Consider the following 7,341-nt stretch of genomic DNA (forward strand, 5'->3'; position numbering starts at 1 on the left):
CCCCTCCCCCTCTTGGCCCCACCCTCCTGGTCCCTCCCCTCCCCCTCCTGGCCCCTCCTGTCCTGGCCCCCCTCTTGGCCCCTCCCCTCCCCTCCTGGCCCCTCCCCTCCTCTCCCAGCCCCTCCCCTTCTGTCCCCTCACCTCCCGGCCCCACCCCTCCTGGCCCCTCCCCTCCCCTCCTGGCCCCTCCCTTCCCCCTCCTGGCCCTGCCCCTCCCGGCCTCTCCTCTCCCCCTCCTGGCCCCTTCCCTCCCCCTCCCCTCTTGGCCCCCCTCCCCTCTTGACCTCTCTCCTCCTGGCCCCTCCCCCTCTTTCCCCCATCCCCTCCTAGCCTCCCTTCTGGACCCTCCCCTCCCCTCCTGGCCCCTCCCCCTCCTGGCCCCCCTCTTGGCCCCGCCCCTACCCCTGGCCCCTCCCCCTCTTGGCCCCACCCTCCTGGCCCCTCCCCTCCCGGTCCTGGCCCCCCTCTTGGCCCCGCCCCTACCCTCCTGGCCCCTCCCCAACACCCCCCCACCCCCAGCCTCTCAGGTCTCGGTGCTGTGAGTTCATTGTGCACCAGCCCCTCTGAGCTCGGGGAGTGATGGGTGAGCTGGGGTCGGGGTGGGGAGCGGTAAGGGCCACACGGTAAACCCAGAGTGGCTCCTTCACCAGGGCTGGGAGGGTTAGGCATGAACAGTTCTGAAAGCTTCATGCTCCCTGGATGCCTTTCCAAAAAGATGTGTTTAGGAAGCTGAACTGTTGGCGCCTTTTTGAAATGAAGGATCCATTTCACGGAGCTTCAGAGAATGTCCAGCCGCCAGCAGAACACCCTCCCCTGGGTGTGATGCAAAGCGAGCGGCGAGGTCACCCGTAAACAGTCCCTGCCGCACAGCCAGCGCTGTTTGAAACCCTCCGTCATTCTAAACAGAAACAGATGTTTGTGCCGCAGAGCTGTGCAGAAGTCGTTCTTCAAACAGTAGATTAAAACATCTGTCAGGATAGCCTGGAGGGCCAGACCCACAGCGGCCACCCCAGCTGGGCCTGCCAATCATGGCCTTTCCGGGGGGATGGGGGGTGGACAGAGGGACTGGAGGAAGCAGGGAGGTCCTGCCCTCTGCTAGTTCCTCCTGACCTCACCGCCAGGATTCGGACGTCCTGCTGGCCCGTCCCCTGGCCTGCTGGTCTGTTCCCTGTCGGCAGGTCTGTCCCTTGAACTGCTGGTCTGTCCCCTGACCTGCTGGTCCACCCCCTGTCCTGCTGGTCCGTCCTCTGGCCTGCTGGTCTGTCTGCAGTCCTGCTGGTCCATCCCCTGTCCTGCTGGCCTGTCCCCTGACCTGCTGGTCCATCCCCTGACCTGCTGGTCCATCCCCTGGCCTGCTGGTCCATCCCCTGTCCTGCTGGCCTGTCCCCTGACCTGCTGGTCCGTCCCCTGGCCTGCTGGTCTGTCCGCAGTCCTACTGGCCTGTCCCCTGGCCTTCTGGTCTGTCCCCAGTCCTGCTGGTCCATCCCCTGGCCTGCTGGCCTTCTTGGAAGTGTTTTTTGTCCCCTCAGTGCCACTGTTGCTGAGACAGAGCAGCTGCTACTCTTGGCTGGTCTCTGTGTCCCTGGCAGGTGCGAGGACCCAGGGCCTTTCTTCTCCAGGCCAGCTGACCTCCTGGCATCTCCAGAGGCTGCTCAGCTGTACTTCACATGTTGCTTTATTATCACTGATCTCTTAGGACCACATGAAGGGGACAGTGCTATCTGCTATGGCCTGGCATGAAGACCAAGACTCGGAGGTGAGGGCAGAGTCAGGAAATGAGTGTACAGTGGATACACAGAGCAGAGGATCCCTCTTCTTCCCTTTATCTTGCCCCAACCTCAAACAGGCCTGATCACAGGCCAGAGCCTCCTTGTGCTGTGTTGGTGGAGCCTGGGGAATAGGTGTGCACCTGAGATCTGGAGATGGACACTACACTCACCTTGTGGGAAGGGGGATGATGGGGGAGGGGAGATGATGAGGATGGGGGTGATGGGGGAGGGGAGGTGGGGGGGAGGGGCTCATGGGGGAGGGGAGATGATGGGGATGGGGGTGATGGGGGAGGGGTGATGGTGGGGGAGGGGGATGATGGAGGGGAGGTGATGGGGGAGGGGAAATGATGGGGAGGGGTGATGGGGGAGGGGTGATGGAGGAGGGGAAATGATGGGGAGGGGTGATGGGGGAGGGGTGATGGAGGAGGGGAGATGGAGGAGGGGAGATGATGGGGCAGGATGATGGGGAGGGGAGATGATGGGGAAGGGGGATGGGGGAGGGGTGATGAAGGCGGGGAGATGGTGGGGAAGGGGGATGATGGAGGGGATGATGGAGGAGGGGATGATGGGCGAGGGGAGATGAGGAGGAGGGGGATGTTAGGGGAGGAGAGATGCCTGGGACCCATCCAAGGAGCCTGCTCCCCGGGCCTGACGCCTGGAGGGAGCCAGGAGAATCCCCACCAACACTGCAGCCAGAGGCACAAATGGGCTCCTTATAAGCCTGACACTGACCTCCCCCAGCTGCTTCAGGGCTGTTTTGAAACAAATATTTTATCTATTATCCATCTATCTACCCATCATCTAGCAGTCATCTATCTATATCTGTCTGCCATCTGTCAATCATAATTGTCTACTTATCTATCCATTTATCCATTCATCATCTGTCATCTGCTTGTGGATTTACCTACCCATCACCCATCCATCCACGTTCTGTGTATGCAGCTAGCTATCTCTCTATCATCTACAAACTAGTTATCTACTTACTTATCTATCTACCATGCATCTATTTGTCCATCTATCAATGACTTATCTATCCATCGTGACCCTTCTTATTGTAGCCATCAGTCGTCAATGCACCTGAAGCCCACGGGCTCTTCTCGAGGAGTTCGGGAGCTCCAGGGGTGGTGTCCTACTCATTCTGGCCCCTCCGGCATCTGCACAAATCAGGAACTCAGTGGATGCTCGCTCATCTGTGATGTTCAGCACTAGTGATTCTCCTGTTTGAGGGCTCCTGTGTGAGAGAGGAACTCTATTTGTTTTGTATTATCCCAGGAGGTTCCACCAGGATCGGCAGACAGAAACCACGAGGACTGCCCAGCTGCCAGAGTCTCCAGAAAAGGAGGGAGCTTCTTTAGGACCGTGGGGTCGAGGCAGAAAGCGGAGACCTTGGTGGAGGGAGGAGCACTCGACCTGGAAACCTCCCCCGAGGATGAGAGTGCCACTCCCTGGCGTGGAGCAGGAGAGCCACTCTCTGGCGTGTATGGAACGGGAGGTGGCGGTGCTGCTGGGGCGGAGGTGCGTGGGGGTGCTGCTGGGGATGTGGGGGCCTCTCTGGACTTGATGGACCCTCCGCCTCCTGCGTCCTGTTAGACTTGTTCCTAGCACTCGGAACATCCCCACCCGGGAGCGATGCACCTGCAGGCTCACCTCCTGGCACCGGGTGGCCGTGGGCCTTACGTGCAAGCTGACCTCTTGCCACCCAGCAGACTGCACAGTCCCGGCTCCTGTGTGCCCGAGCCCGCAGGATCTCCCCAGCCGCCCAGCACTGAACTCCGGATGCCAGGAGCTCAGATGGGCGTCAGTGGCACGCATCCCATCAGTCTAGGCCTCACGTTCCTGTTGCCACCCTGGCTCCTCTGTGTCCCCAGCTCTTGCCCCTTCAGGCTACACGTGTCTCCAGTTTATCCCAAGTCTGAGTCCCCTGGAGAACACAGGCGCTTCTGGCAAGGACATCTGAGCAGTGCCCGGCCTGAGGGACCCCCGTGACTCACTGCTGCATAACAACCGGCCAGGTGAAGGGCACATGTCAATGAAAAGCCAGGACACGGGGCCGTGGGTGTCGGAGGAGCTGGGAGGAACGTGTGACCCCAGGTCCTGTCCCCGTGGGGGGTGCTCAATGCCTCACTTCTCCTTGTTGGGTCCACACTTCCAGCGGGTGGTTCCTGTATCCCCAAAAGTACTAGGGACACAGGGGCGCATACGCTTCTGAAAATGCTTCTTAAATCACGTACGAGAGGAGTTCTGATGGCCAGAGGTTCACACACTGTTCAGGTGCTGTTGGGAATGGATTGCCCGTGACTGAGGGCCCAGCCACTGGGCCTGAAATGGGCATGCCTGACCCTTCCCCAGTGGGCACACCTGACCCTTCCCCAGTGGGCACGCCTGACCCTTCCCCAGTGGGCACACCTGACCCCTCCCCAATGGGCACACCTGACCCCCTCCCAAGTGGGCACACCTGACCCCTCCCCAGACCTCCAAGAGCAGAGTCCCCCTGGCTGGAGGCTGTGGGGGCATCTGAGATCCTCCCGCTGGTCAGGAGGAGCAGACCTCAGAGCTGTGGACAGGCCACACGGCCACCGGCATGCGGACACCCACCGTGAGAACACTCGGAGGCCAGTGCCCAGTGCCCCGCAGTTTGTTTTTCCCTTCAGCAATCTGCTGAATAAGGACAGGGTGGGGTGGAGCACCGGCTTGAACTCACCACGCGTTCCCCAGCAAAAGCGACCCAAACCTGCGTGTTTGTGGGCTCCTTTAGCCAACTTGTGATTTATCTTGGTTCTCACCCAGCGGGCTGCAAACCAAGACAAACACCCTTTGATGTAATCAGCGTATGACTCAGGTCCCCTGCACGATGGTTCCTGTGCAGAGGAAACAAAAAGAGGCCTTGAAAAGTTGCCAGTGGAAAGTGTGTGTCTGCAGCCGAAGGGAGACCAGTGGTCTCCACTGCCCTGTCCAGGCCCAGTGTCCAGGGCAGCCCAGGGGACATCCGGTTGGTCACTGGGGGCCCAGAGCAGCCCGCCGGGGGACGTCCGTGCTGGTCACCCAGGGCCCAGGAAGGCCCTTCAAGGGGAAGTCCGTACTGGTCACTCAGGGCCTGGGCAGCCCATCAAGGGTCCTCTGTGTTGGCCATTCAGCAGCAGGAAGTCGCCCACCCCCCAATCCAGAATATCACAGTCTGGCTGGCAGGAGGGGCATCGAGAACTCGTGGCAACGCTGGGAGCCCTCGGACTCAAGGGTGGTGCCCCCCGCGTCCCTGCCGCCTGTGATCTCAGGAGACTCCATGTCTGGGAGCCTGTCCCTCTGCCCTGGACAAGGGCTGGAACTCCTCTGAGGGACTTTTTCTTGGTGAGGAGATGTTGCGTTTCCTGCTGAGACTAAGCAAGTGGGAACCCAAAGCCTGTGGGGGCGCTCGGGACCCGCAGGGAGGCCTCACCCCATTTGCACCCTCTCCCTGTGCTGCCCCAGGACAGGGCTGTCTGGGGTGATTGAACAGGAAAGAAGGCTTGTTTCCCACCACAGCCCGGGAAACCCACTCCCGGGAAGCCACACTCAGAAGCAGAGAGAGGCCAGGGCAGCCGGGACGCCACTCACCAGGGGCCGCCCGCCGTCCTTCGTTCCTGGACTCAGCCCCTGATTCAGACCCTCGGCCTTGCCAGGTGCCAGGACTTCCCAGGTGTGGGGAAGGTAGTCAGAGGGACAGACCCTCCTTCCTGAGGGTGAAGTCCAGTGGGGGAGACACACGAGAATCAGTGTACCCAGAGTAACCTATGCTGGGAAATTCAGGGCCGGGCTCCGGGGAGTGGCCTGGGGACATGACGCACAATTCAGGGTTAGTGATCGAACTTGTCTCTTTTAACAAAGAGAAGCGGGACCCAGGAGCAGTGACTTGTGGCCACCTGCGGTGGGGTTCTGAGGAAACGAGCCAGGAGCAGACCTGAAACTGGGTCTCAGGACGCAAACCCCCAGCCAGAGGGGCACCTGCTGGGTTACGAGTCATCTCAGCCCCTCAAAGGCCCAGCAGCAGGTTCGGGAGACAGCAGGTAGGTCGAGGCATTGGCCGGCTCCGGGCACCTTTTATCTCACAAACTGCCTCACGCACAGGCTCCTGCCCAGGTTTGTCCACACCCATGCGGAGGGTCAGCTGACCCCAGCAGGGATACCACCCAGGGTTGGGAGAGTTTCAGTGTCAGATGAAAACTTCTTACAGTGAAAAGATGAAGACACCTTAAGAAAAGTCCACTGACAAACATGAGAAGTTATTTGCAAAGTTACAAGAGAAAAAAGCTAACATCTAATAAGCTATACTCTCTACAGAGATTTAACAAACTGATTAGCTAAAGATAACCCAATAGAAAGAAAAATGGACAGAGATTTGAATAGTGATTAACAGAAAGGCAAGTCCAGAGGAACTGATGAAGCTCAGAAAATGCTGATTAAGGGGACAGTGAAATATCAACCTGCAGCGTCAATTACAAATAAAAAATGGTAGTCGTTGCTGGGAGGAGGCAGGACTGTGAATAGTTGCAGCCCCTGCGGAAGGAATCCGGTACCATCTGCTGGTGGGGGACAGTCACCCCCACCCAGGAACCCACGTGCTGTGCTCCACACGGAGCAGGGCCGTGCTTGGTGAGGGTGCACACGCGTGCGGACCCCAGGCAGGTGGACACTTCCTGCAGTGGTCTCCGCAGTGGGCGCGCCCCACAAGGGGAGAGAATCAGGGCTGTGTGTCGTGGCATGCTCGTATCGTGGACCGTCTTTACAGCTGTCATGACGACAATGAGGTGGAACACATTCTTAAATGAGAAGAACAAAGACGAGGTGGATTATATAATGTGATTTGGTCTTTTCAACGGTGACATGCTTGCAGTTGCACACACGCACATACACATGTGTAATCGCACGTGCTTCACTGGAACAGGGGGAAGACGCGCCGGACATGCCCCCGGGCTCATACTGGCAGGCTGGCATGGGGGAGGGGAGGCTGGAGGAGAAAGGAAAGGAGCCAAACACTGGCTTTTTGAAACAAGACTTTGGCTGTGTGTGTACAGACGCTTGGATGATGTTCACTGTCATGTCAACTGTGGTGACCAGAGGACTACAGGCTTCTGGTGATTTCCTCCTTTTTAAGACCTTACAGTTTTGTAAATTTTTATACGAAAGTGTTTTTTAAATTGTTGCTGGTGTTGTTTAGTCCCTAAGTAGTGTCTGACTCCTTTGCGACCCCATGGTCTGTATCCCACCAGGCTCCTCTGTCCATGGGCTTCTCCAGGCAAGAACACTGGAGTGGGTTGCCATTTCCTTCTCCAGGGAATCTTCCTGACCCAGGGATCAAACCCAGGTCTCCTGCATTGCAGGTGAATTCTTTACTGCTGAGGCATCGGGGAAGCCCTGTTTTTTAAAAATCACGAACCAGGAAAAGAGCGGAGAGGCTACTTTGCTGTGCGGAGAAGTAGAAACACACAGCAAGAGGAGGCCCTCCAGGGGCTGGCCCAGTCTGCCCCGACCCGCCTGGTGGTGGGGCTGGGATGGGGGGGGCCGTGGGCCCCAGAAAGGACCCAGCCTTGGGCGGCGG

The 7,341-nt window shown here is 58.9% G+C and overlaps 1 long non-coding RNA gene across 3 annotated transcripts; it reads right to left on the bottom strand.

The window, feature by feature from the left end:
* Nucleotides 1-525: 525 nt before the first annotated feature.
* LOC109564134 (uncharacterized) lies at nt 526-5,530 on the bottom strand. Of its 3 annotated transcripts, none has more exons than XR_011568608.1 (3): nt 5,361-5,530; nt 2,847-4,627; nt 526-898 (listed from the first exon to the last, which is right to left on the bottom strand). It is a non-coding gene; the product is annotated as an uncharacterized lncRNA (long non-coding RNA). The 3 variants fall into 3 exon arrangements; XR_011568609.1 differs by lacking the exon at nt 526-898 and having other exon boundaries at nt 2,214-4,043; nt 4,471-4,627; XR_002181481.2 differs by lacking the exon at nt 526-898 and having other exon boundaries at nt 2,215-3,000; nt 4,471-4,627.
* Nucleotides 5,531-7,341: the final 1,811 nt, after the last annotated feature.

The sequence above is a fragment of the Bos indicus genome, chromosome 9 (assembly GCF_029378745.1).
Source record: "Bos indicus isolate NIAB-ARS_2022 breed Sahiwal x Tharparkar chromosome 9, NIAB-ARS_B.indTharparkar_mat_pri_1.0, whole genome shotgun sequence".
Classification (NCBI taxonomy): Eukaryota; Metazoa; Chordata; class Mammalia; order Artiodactyla; family Bovidae; genus Bos; species Bos indicus.